The 12,321-nt window shown below is 41.9% G+C and overlaps 1 protein-coding gene across 1 annotated transcript in view; it reads left to right on the plus strand.

Annotated features, from left to right (window-relative positions):
- The window catches only part of LOC132400650 (meprin A subunit alpha-like), a 32,564-nt gene extending 27,718 nt beyond the window's left edge, over window positions 1–4,846 (plus strand). The window contains exons 13-14 of the mRNA XM_059981831.1: window positions 1,358–1,547; window positions 4,423–4,846. The gene's annotated coding sequence lies outside the window, so the exon portion shown is untranslated. The remainder of the gene's footprint in view (window positions 1–1,357; window positions 1,548–4,422) is intronic.
- Window positions 4,847–12,321: the final 7,475 nt, after the last annotated feature.

Below are 12,321 nucleotides of genomic sequence, written 5' to 3' on the forward strand. Positions count from 1 at the left end.
TGTTGAAATGAGCAATGGTCTTCTAATCTGGAAGACTAAGTCTGCCATTGAGGTCTAGATGATGAGTTCTTATGCAAATCTAAGTGCTGGCAGGACTGAGAAGTTGGACCAGTGATGTGTATTGTTCCTGGGCAGTGTTGCATTGCGTACAACAGCTCAACAACATTATTTTTCAACTCCTAATGAACTTCACAATTTTTAGGAGCTTTTTGAGACAGTATCAGGGAGTCAACATATAAATGCTCTAAAGCTAGCGTTGATAAATGTGTAGACCATTGTTTGTAATATGTGAAGCAAATGTTATCACTTGTGAGAAGCATATTCTGTAAAAAGTATTAATTCAGTACTAATTAATAACATTAAATGGGCATATCCTTATGCAGGATTTCGACCCAAAAACCTTTACAATTCCTTTCCTCCCACAGAAGCTGCTCCATCTGCTGAGTGCCTCCAAAAGAGGAGTTTGTTGCATCTGAAGACCGTAGTTCAACACAATTACCAAAATGTTGCATGGAAAGCAACAGCAAAACAGAGGCATACAGGCATAAGCTAATGAATAAAGTCTTTGAAGAGACCAGCATAAGCAAATAATGATAAAGATGCACACTCAGAAGGGAATTCATAAATGTTGTCAAGATATTGTAATGGCACAATACACAAACTTGTTCGTTGCTATTGGCGAGCAATGCCATAGTCAGTAAAATACAGGAAAATATGATCTTGTAAATCCTGACACTGAAATTAGTTACAGTTAAAAAGTAATCCTACAAAATTTTCATCATGCATTCCTGATTGTTGACTCTTATGTCATAATACTGCTATTTTCAGCATAAAATAAAGTACCGGTAATTATATTTTTTTTCCAAAATGAAGCAGTAACAACCATTTCCAGGCCTTTGTACAGCATCGAGAGTTTGACTGGGTGCCAGTGCTGTTTGCCACACTTGCAACCGTATGGTTTCTGCATCAGAGGCACTAGGGTGACTTTGGCAGCAAAAATTGCCATATGCAATGTAGCCCTGCAAGCCATGGAACAGAGAGCACCTCTATGTGCTTGTTGAACTTGTCCTAGGATGGGGAGGGATGGATTAGGCACAGTTCATAATCCTCAGTCTCCTGATGGATTTGCATATTGATTAATGGCAGAGTAATGCTTGGAAATGATCCATGCCATACTTTTCATATCCAGAGTATGGTGTAATTTGATGTTTGAAGAAGACACTGGAGAGAGGCTATGAATGATTGGGAGAAAGCCAAAAAGATTAACTCAGAGAGCAGTGAAGGAAACAGGAAATGGGAATAATTATCAAAATGCATAAATCAACCAGTGAACTTAACTAATCTTGTTTTTTGAAAGATCTGACTCCACTGATTTATACAGAAGTGCCGATCCATCCTACAAGCTCTCCCTTAAGGCATCGGCGAGCAGTGGAAGAGACTAGATTCTCAGCAGGACGCCAGCCACACGGTCTCAGAGAGGAGTGCAGTCCTGGCTATTGCCTGAATGGTGGAATATGTGTTATTGTGAATGGGAAAGCAAGCTGCAGGTAGGTGAAGCTTCTGCAACTTAAGTTTGGGTACTTATCATCTCACTGGAGTGTAGTGCATCGGTTAATTTGCAGTGTTTATTGAGGCAACTCAGTTACTATTTTTGTCTCAGTACGCAGTTTGGTATTTGACACTCTGACTTATGGTATACAGAGCCACTGAGGATACAATTATTGCTTAGAACTGATCTGCTCTTTACTGAATCACAAATTATTTCTTGTTGAAAGCCTCTCTCAATAATATTTGAATATACTGCACCTGATACCAAATTAATTAAATAAAATAGGGATGCAGGATCAGATGGTATGTTGTGTCTGTATGAAGTGGGGGCTGGCAGACCTGGTGTTTCCTGGTGATCATATTAGCAGCAAGTGTTAGCTGCTTGAGGAAGTCAGGCTTAAAGCTGATGACCTGGAATCTACACTTCAAACACTGCGCTGCACCAGAGAGGGGGAGAGTTTCCCGGATACTGTGCTTCAGGAATAGTACACCCGTTAGCATTGGGAATATTGGGACCAAATTCGGTCTGTGGACGGCGACATGAGGGTGTGACTGTGAGTGAGGCAGGTAGGGGTATCCAAGAGGTTGTGCCAGAGGAGTTTCAGCCTTTGAGCTTGCCCAACAGTTCTGAGATTGTTACTCCCTGTGAGGATGAGAGTGGGGGCTATAGGAAGGACAAGCAAGAAAACCATAGCACCATGGTTTAGGGATCCATTCAACAGGGTGGAGGGAGAGAATAGAAATGTCGTTGCAGTTGGAGATAGTATAGTTAGGGGAATAGACACAGTTCTCTGCCGTAAGGATTGAGAGAACTGAGGGCTGTCCGCCCGGTGTCTGGGTTTGGAACAACTCAGCAGAGCGATTTGGAGTTGGGTGGGGTGGATGGGGGGAGGAAGATCTGGATGTTGTGATCCATGTGGGTATCAATGACTTAGGATGAACAAGGAAAGAGGTTCTGCTGAGGAAATTTGAGCAGCTAGGAACTAAATTAAAACACAAACCCAAAAAGGTAATAATCTCAGGATTGTTACTGAGCCACATGCAAATTGGCACCAAGTTAAAAGCCAGGCTTAAAGATTGGTGTGGGAGAAGTGGGTTTGAATTATGGAACTCTGGCATGAATATTGGGAAAAAGACAGCTATAAGACAATAAGACCATAACACATAGGAGCAGAATTAGGCCATTCAGTCCATAATTTCTGCTGCACCATTTGACCATGGCTGATTTATTATCCCTCTCAAATTCATTCTCCTGTGATGACCTTACACAGTTCCCTACATGGTGTTCCATCTGCCATTTCTTTGCTAATTTTCCTAATCTGCCCAAGTCCATCTGCAGATTCCCTGCTTCCTCAACATTTCCTCTCCCTCCACCAATCTTTGTTTCATTCAGAAATTTAGCCACAAAACCATCAATTCCATCATCCAAATGTCTTTTTGAATACTGTAATTATGCCCCCTCCCCTCAACCATCCTGTCTCCAGGAAAAGCAGTCCTGGTCGAACTAATCTTTCCTTATAACTCAAAACCTCCAGTACAGGCAACATTGCTCTGAATCTTTTCGACACTCTCTCTAACTTAGTCACATACTCCTTACAATGTGGCAATGAAAACTGATATTCTTCTAGTTATGATTATGCATGGATGATGAATAGAGTCCAGGCATATTCTTATGGGAAAGTCGGAGAAAAATAAAACTACACATTTAGTACAGTCAGTGAACCAACTGTTCCAAAAGCAGGCCTTTAACTTGCTCCATAGGCACTAGTATATTGCTCCTTTACTGCTTGTATATCTCGAGAGAAAAAGAAAATGTAGCATTACTCACATTCCTTAGCCAATCAGACTGGAAATGCATTCAGGAAGAAAATTCTTATGTGTGTGTTTAAGATGGGAAGATTGATGGATGAGAATAGGTAACTGGATGTTGGAAATTCATGATACTCTCATAGGAGTCATAAATATGCTAAGCTTAATTGTTGATATAATTACATAATTTTAAGATTGTAATGATGCCAGGTTTATCATAAATGTTATAATTTACATAAAAGCATACAAATGTATGAAACTGTTGAAGAAGAAGAATACAGGCAGTTATCACACCTGCCTTACATTCATCACGGTAGTGTTAATTTAACTTCATTGATAGATATTGGCTAACTGACTCATTAGTCCATTGCATCCACTTCCAGCACAGTATAATCTTCAGGGAGAAGTATCACTCACAGCCATAAATGAATACCACATTAGGTTGCTGAAAGCTCACAGCTTTATTGGCAATATCAAAACATTCAAATATGTCTTTTTCCTGTCCCACTATTACCCTGCCCAATTTGGAAATTGGTTAATAACATAAGGATAGATAATTAAGAATTTTCCATTTAATTTGTGTTTGATAGAATACGGACAAGATCCATTTTGGTTCCTTAGCTCCCCTTCCCAAATAACCACTCTGTCCTGTTGCCCTATATTCCTTTCCAATTTCATCATCAAGTTCAAATAAGATGCAAAACATGAAAATTATATGATCAAAAATAAATTGTAACTTCATAAGTTGCTCATATAGAGCAGGGCAACTGGGTGAACTGCTCCAGTCAACTTATCCTGGCCATTATCTGATGACACCTTCTCACACCTGCTTGTTATGGCTCTACATAGTTTGCACTATTGGTATGGCAGAGAGCTATTACTCACTGGGGAACCTAGGTACGTACATGAAGGCTGTAAAATAGATGTGTTAGTGAATTTGGATGCTGTTAGATGGGGGGATCTGTATGGAACATACTGTAAGCACCAGCATTAAACTTTTGGATGGAAAGGCTGTTGTTTGTGTGATTTTGTTATGTAATACTCTGCATTGTTGTTCCATTTTAGGTGTGCCTCAACTCAAATACGTCAGCACTTTGGTGATCGCTGTGAGAAAACACAGGTTCACGGCACTCTCCTGGGAGTCTTCGTTGGTGCAATTGCAGGTGTGCTGGTGTTGACTATTGCTGTTATTAATATAATTGCCAGAAAACAAATTTAAAACCTAAAAGCATTATAAGGCCTTGATCTTTTCCACTTATTTACAAATGTTTTAAAGTTTAGCAAGAACTTGCTGGAAAACAATAAGTTTTGCTTTTTATAGTAATTCCATGAAGTTTGAATGTATTTTGCATCTAATCACATTAAACACTACTGTATTCTCTAACTGTAGTATTGATCATAAAAGGTAATTGTGTTAATTTGTTAATCACACTGTGGTTTGTAGTGTTGTTTGTAGATGCTTTATAATAAATCATTATGCCTGTCTGCAGTTCCTGTACTTTGTGTGTTTTTATTCAGCAACCTGCCCCCACTGCAAAGTTAACAGACAAACCAGACACCAAGGATGGTTAACTAGGCAAGTCCTGGACTATAGAAAAACAGTTTAGCTGAGTTGAGGGATTGTGCAAGAAGTCAATCTCAAAGCCACAAAGCAGAAAATTGGATTTAAAAAAAATAGAGGGGAAAGGAACTTGTATAAAATGGCAGATTAGCAATATGCCAGATATATAGAAAGATCAATGTGCAAAAAGAATAATGAAGGAGTCAGTACTTGGTTGAGGCCTTATGGAAAGTAAGTGAAGACAGGAGATTAGCAGTCTGCTGAGGGCTAGATCCTTGGCACACAAGCATAGCAACCCAGAGCTTTACAGGAAGTCGAGCTATGGCCTCCAGAGAGCCATCACGAGAGCTTGAAGACTGAAGTTAGTGTGAAGTCACTGACCCAGTCAGCGGTATTAGGGACTGTTTTGGAAATATGTGAATATGGCAGATAATAATTCAAAGAAGAACCAGTCTTCAGTTCTTAATGTAAATTTTAAATTGCAAGCAAGTTAAAAGCATGCTTTTTGCAAATGAACAATACTGTCTGTGGAGCACAGTAGGGGGATGGGTGCTCAAGAGATGCAATGTAAGACAATGGGGTTATGTCAATTGGCCTACATCAAATCAGACAATGGGCTAAGATATTTGCAGCATTGTAAACAAGTTCAAGGAAACTTGAGGATCAGGCTGATATTGTCACTTAGCACATCAAAGAGCTGACCTATCAGTAGTTGGGAGATTTGTGCACTCAGAGAGTCAGCCCAAGCTTCTTTACTACAGTACCTCCGTACCTCCCTTTACGATTGGATCCTTGACTTCCAAACCAGAAGATCACAATCTGTGCGGATTGGTGATAACATCTCCTCCTTGCTGATAATCAACACTGGTGCACCTCAGGGGTGTGTGCTTAGCCCACTGCTCTACTCTCTATACACTCATGACTGAGTGGCTAGGCATAGCTCAAATACCATCTATAAATTTGCTGACGATACAAGCATTGTTGGTAGAATCTCAGGTGGTGATGAGAGGGCGTACAGGAGTGAGATATGCCAACTGGTGGAGTGGTGCCGCAGCAACTACCTGGCACTCAACATCAGTAAGACGAAAGAGCTGATTGTGGACTTTAAGAAGGGTAAGACAAAGAAGCACATACCAATCCTCATAGAGGGATCAGAAGTAGAGAAAGCGTGAGCAGTTTCAAGTTCCTGAGTGTCAAGATCTCTGAGGATCTAACATAGTCAAACATATTAATTCAGTTATAAAGAAGGCAAGACAGCAGCTATACTTTATTGGGAGTTTGAAGAGAATTGGTATGTCAACAAGTACACTCAAAAACTTCTATAGATGTACCACGGAGAGCATTCTGACAGGCTGTATCACTGTCTGGTATGGGGGGGGGAGGGCATAGGACTGAAAGAAGCCGCAGAGGGTTGTAAATTTATCAGCTCCATCTTGGGTACTAGCCCAGGACAGCTTCAAGGAGCAGTGTCTCAGAAAGCCAGTGTCCATTATTAAGGACATCCAGCACCCGGAGCATGCCCTTTTCTCACTGTTACCATCAGGTAGGAGGTACAGAAGCCTGAAGGCACACACTCAGTGATTCAGGAACAGCTTCTTCTCCTCTGCCATCCGATTCCTAAATGGACATTGAAACCTTGGACACTACTTCACTTTTTAAAAAATAAATAGTATTTCTATTTTTTGCATGATTTTTAATCTATTCAATTTACGTATACTGTATAAAATATACTGAATAAGATCTATTTATTTATTTATTTATTTATTTATTTATTGTTATTTTATTTTATTTTTTTCTTCGATATTATGCATTCCATTGAATGCTGCTACTAAGTTAACAAATTTTACGTCCCATACCGGTGGTAATAAACCTGATTCTGAATCTGATTCTTTACCTTAGGGTGCCTGGGATCCTTGTCCCCAGTTTTTGGACTATTTGCGTCAATTACTTTGTCCCAGCAAAGGTGTTTGAACATTCAGAGGTGTTTGTCACTGTATATATGAAGCATTGTCAATCGAATATATTGAAGTGAATAATGTTGTAACTATTGAAATTGTATTGCATTACCTTTGATCTAAAGGTATAAAATTGTGATGTACTTTGAGTTTGTGGCACCATACAGAGAGGGTCTCTAGAAGAATCCTATTTGTCGTGATGAATAAAACTTCTATATCGCTGGCTTCAGTATCCCTCCGGTGACCTAGCTCACAGTCACAAGAGGATGCACGACAGCTGTGGGAGGGTTTACATGCCATTACTTTCTGTAAGACCATAAGATCATAAGACATAGAAGCAGAATTAGGTCATTTGGCCTGTTGAATCTGCTGCGCCTTGCAATCATGGCTGATCCTTTATTCTCCTCCTCAGCCCCACTCCCTGGCCTTCTCTCAGTAACCTTTGATTTTGTGTCCAATCAAGAACCTGGCTACTGGACAATGACCTGAATATAACTCCTATCAAAGTCTTTTTAACCTTGCAATTTTAAAACTCTACCACAAGGATTCTACATCTTCCGATCCTATGTCACCTCTTTCTAAGGATTTGATTTCATTTTCTACAAACAAAGCTACCCTATCCCTTCTGCTTACCTGCTTGTCCTTTCATTGCAATGTGTATCTTTGGATGATAAGCATCCAACTATGATCTTCTTTCAGCCATAGCTCAGTGATGTTAACAACATCATGCCTGTCAAACTCTAATGTGCTATATGGTCATCAACCTTATTCTGTGTACAGCATGCATTGAAGTATCACACCTCGGGTCCTGTATTTATCCCCCTTTTCGATTTTGCCCCCATGTTACACTTCACCTCATCCCACTGACTGCAATTTTGACCAATAATCTGCCTGTCCTTCCTCACAGTCTCACAACACACTGCATCAACTTGTATACCAACTACTCCATCCTTAGTCCTGTCACTTTGGTTCCCATCCCCTGTCAACTTAGTTTAAGCTCTTCCTAAAAGCTCTAGCCAGCAGTGTAGATGCATCCTCACTGGACTTTGAGGCGAGTGGTCCCAGGTACGAATTCGGCTGTCTCCTTGCATGCTTTCCATCTGTGCTGGGTTGAGCATCGAGCTAGGGATCATGGACTCATAAAAATCAGACAAAAATGCTAAAGAAAAGAGAGGAATGCTGCTCCAATCTGCTAATTAAATTTGCCGAGGACACTACCCCAATTGGCCTAATCTCAAACAAGGCAGCCTACAGGGAAGAAGTCATCACCCTGAAACAATGGTGTCAAGGAAACAACCTCTCCCTCAATGTTGCAAAAACAAAGGAGCTGCTTTCAAATCTCTTACTATCTTTCCTTTTGGTTAGTCCTAACGAAGGGTCTTGGCCCGAAACGTCGACAGCACGTCTCCCTATAGATGCTGCCTGGCCTGCTGTGTTCCACCAGCATTTTGTGTGGGTTGTTGTTTGAATTTCCAGCATCTGCAGATTTCCTCGTGTTTGCTCTCCAGAGTGTTTTGGGTGACAAGCCTAATCCGTTCAAACTCCAAATGAAATATAGCCACTGTCTTGCCTTCATCGTTGTGTTGCATGCTACATTTCCTGTAATGGTTCAACTGAAAGCGAATTAAGAAGGGAACTGAAAGATGTCCAAACCATCTCCATGCTGTACATCATGAATATTTGCCCAACAGAAGGCAAACAGGTGTTGGTGCCAAACTCTGGGCCTCTGTTTGGAAAGCATATTGGAAGAAATCCTTCACAGTGGTTGGCTTTAGGCCTGATTTGGACAATGTAAAATGTGCTATGCTGTGGATGTCTATCTAATAGTTGTATTATATAGTATGCCATATACAGTATATTATATATATAGGCTTTTTCTCTTTTTGCACTACTTATTTAACATTGTTAATATTTTTTATTTCTTATTGTAATTTACCATTTCAATTACAATGTATTGCAATGTGCTGCTGCAAAGACACATGTCACTGATATTAAACCTGAATCTGATTCCCTGGGAGTTGAAATGCATTCTATATTGAGTAATAGTTAAGCAGGGAGGAACGTTGTGTATTTAATATTTCAGTCGTATTGTTTGATTAAGCATTCTTTGCTGATTACCTAATGCACTGCAGGTTATATGTGTAATGCCCTGGTTCATATTTTTACTGTTATGCTGTATGCATTTCACTTAGCTGTTCTGTTTTCAGCCTGTGTGGGTTACTGCTGAAGATGCCATCCGATTAGGGTGGTTGAATTATGGGGAGGTTTCTCCGGTGAGGGAATAAGGTTGGCCTTGGTCTGGTGTTTGGCGGGAGATGAAGAGAGGAGACGCTGGGGAGAACTGGTGGGAGGATCCGACCTCGTGGAGACGGATTGCAAGCGTCGTTCGGAAGGTGGTGTGAGCTTCCACGCTGACCGAGGGCCCAGCCCGTGAATGACAGGGAAGTTCTAGATGAGTTATGGCACTTTTGACTGTTTAATTAGAATAAGCCCTTTCCTTTTTGTTATTCTTTACTAACCCTTTAGCTAAGATTCATAAATATAATTCCTTTAATCATATGCAGTGTCCTGTCTGTTATTTCGTGGCACTAATTTGTAACAAGGTAGCACAATACGTAGCATCTACACAAACCGAGACGAGCCGTCTCACTCTCACAAGTTTGGCAGGTCTGGAGAGTGTCTTCCCTAGACTTACGCAGCCAAGGAAACCAGGGCATTTCATATGTAAAAGAACGTAAATGCCATATGTCATTATGCCACCATGTCATACGCATGCACTTCCCTTAAAGTAAAAACAAAGTTAGAGTAGCAATCCCATCTTTTCCTTTCAATTAGTTTAATGTTTTGGAGTTACAGACAAAACATTAAGGAAAATGGCGGGGCCTTGATAGAATGGATGTGGAGAGGATGTTTCCTGTGGTGCAAGAATCAGATCGGAAGGCACGGCCTCAGAATAGAGGGGCATCCTTTTAGAATGGTGGTAAGGAGAAATTTCTTTAACCAGAGGGTGGTGAATCTGTGGAATTCTTTGCCACAGATAGGCATGAAAGCAAAGTCTTTTTGTATATTTAAGGAAGAGGTTGATAGATTTTTGATTCGTGAAGGCATGAAGTGATACAGGAAGGCAGGAGAATGGGGCTGAGCTGGGGGAAAAAAAGGATCAGCCATCTTGGAATGGTGGAGCAGACTTAATGAGCCAAATTGCCTGATTCTAGTCCTACATCTTATGGTCTTATGGCATAATTGACTTTTCAGTTTGAGAAGCAAAACATTGTATAGTTTACACCTAGACTGGAATAAGACTTCTCCCTTGTGTGGACATTTCCTCATCCTTTTGAGGAGGTTTGAAACTAATTTGGCAGAGGAATGATACTCACGGTGTTTGTACAATGGTGTGGCAGATGGGAAGGTACAGTCCAATACAGAATAAAAGGTAACTCAGTCCTGACTGCAGGGTGTAATTTGGAGAAATGTGTGGTTAAAAGGATCCAGCATAGTTATACATAATGTATAGTAGGACATCAGGGAGTTTTGAGGAACAGAGGTATAGTAAGTGCAAGTGTCCAAAGTTCCCCGAAGTTGGCAACACAGGTAAATAGGTGGTTAATTCTTGCTTTTATTAACTGAGGAATTGACTATAAAAAAAAAGGAAGTTAGGGTACAACTTTCTATAACAGCGACTAGAGCACAGTTAGAAACTGTGTATTGCACATTATAGGAAGGATTTCATGCCTTTTCACCACACTATAGTCTGCGGAGCGGGAGTTCCCAGAGTGAGTTGGAGACAGCACCACGTGGACTGTACGCACTAGTTTGAAAAAGCGAGTGGAGCCTGCAGAGTGGGAGATCACAGAGTAAGTTGGAGTCAGCTCCTTGTGGACTCCACATGCCAGTTTTATAAGGTGAGCAGGGCTTGTTGGGACTATCTGTCGTGTGGGAGATTGCTGGGTTAATAGTAACTAGGGTCAATAAAGAGGAGTGGGTATAAACAGAGCAGCCATTATTGGAGTGGCCATTCTGTAAGTGGACAGTGTTAGAGTGGTCAGGCTTTGGCTTAATAGGCTTGGGCAAGAAGAAGCACAGGCCAGAACTTAAGCTTGAGAAATTAGAGGTATAACAAGTGTAAGCATGATGATAATTCAGGCAGTGGAATGCTCCTCCTGTGAGATGGGGGATTCCAGGGTACCTAACGGTCTCCCTGATGACTACCTACCTCTGCAGGAAGTGTACACAACTTCAGGTCCTAAAGGAAAAAGGTCAAGGAACTAGAGCTGTAGCTGAATAAACTCAGGACCATTTGGGGGCTAAAAACTTCACAGGTGTGTCTTTCAATGAGGTGGTCACACAGGGCTCCCTGATGGTCATTCCCTTCAGCAGCAAGTATGCCCCTCTGGATACTGCTGGGGGAGGGGGGAGATGACCTATCAGAGTACAACAGCCACAGCCAGGACAGTGGCACTGTGGCCAGCTCTGAGGCTCAGCTGGGAAGGGTAAGTAGAGTAAGTAAGTAGTAAGCTGAGCTCGTCGACTTCATTAACTTTGCCTCTAACTTTCACCCTGCCCTCAAATTTACCTAGTCCATTTCCAACACCTCCCTCCCCTTTCTTGATCTTTCTGTCTCCATCTCTGGAGACGGCCTATCTACTGATATCTACTATAAGCCTACAGACTCTCACAGTTACCTGGACTATTCCTCTTCCCACCCTGTCTCTTGCAAAAAGGCTAGCCCCTTCTCACAATTCCTCCGTCTCCGCCGCATCTGCTCTCAGGATGAGGCTTTTCATTCCAAGATGAAGGAGATGTCTTCCTTTTTTAAACAAAAGAGCTTCTCTTCATCCACCATCAACTCTGCTCTCAAACGCATCTCGCACATCTGCCCTCACCCCATCCGCCTGCCACCCCACTCCGGATAGGGTTCCCCTTGTCCTTACCTACCACCCCACCAGCCTCCAGGTCCAACATATAATTCTCCGTAACTTCTGCCACCTCCAACGGGATCCCACTACCAAACACATTTTTCCCTCCCCCCCCTTTCTGCTTTTCGCAGCGATCGCTCCCTACGCGACTCCCTTGTCCACTCGTCCCCCCATCCCTTCCCACCGATTTCCCTCCTGGCACTTATCCTTGTAAACGGAACAAGTGCTACACCTACCCTTACACTTCCTCCCTCACCACCATTCAGGGCCCCAGACAGTCCTTCCAGGTGAGGCGACACTTCACCTGTGAGTCGGCTGGTGTGGTATACTGCGTCCGGTGCTCCCGGTGTGGCCTTTTATGTATTGGTGAGACCCGACGCAGACTGGGAGACCATTTCGCTGAACACCTACGCTCGGTACGCCAGAGAAAGCAGGATCTCCCAGTGGCCACACGTTTTAATTCCACGTCCCATTCCCATTCTGATATGTCTATCCATGGCTTCCTCTATTGTCAAAATGAATCCAAACTCAG

The sequence above is a fragment of the Hypanus sabinus genome, chromosome 10, assembly GCF_030144855.1.
Source record: "Hypanus sabinus isolate sHypSab1 chromosome 10, sHypSab1.hap1, whole genome shotgun sequence".
Classification (NCBI taxonomy): Eukaryota; Metazoa; Chordata; class Chondrichthyes; order Myliobatiformes; family Dasyatidae; genus Hypanus; species Hypanus sabinus.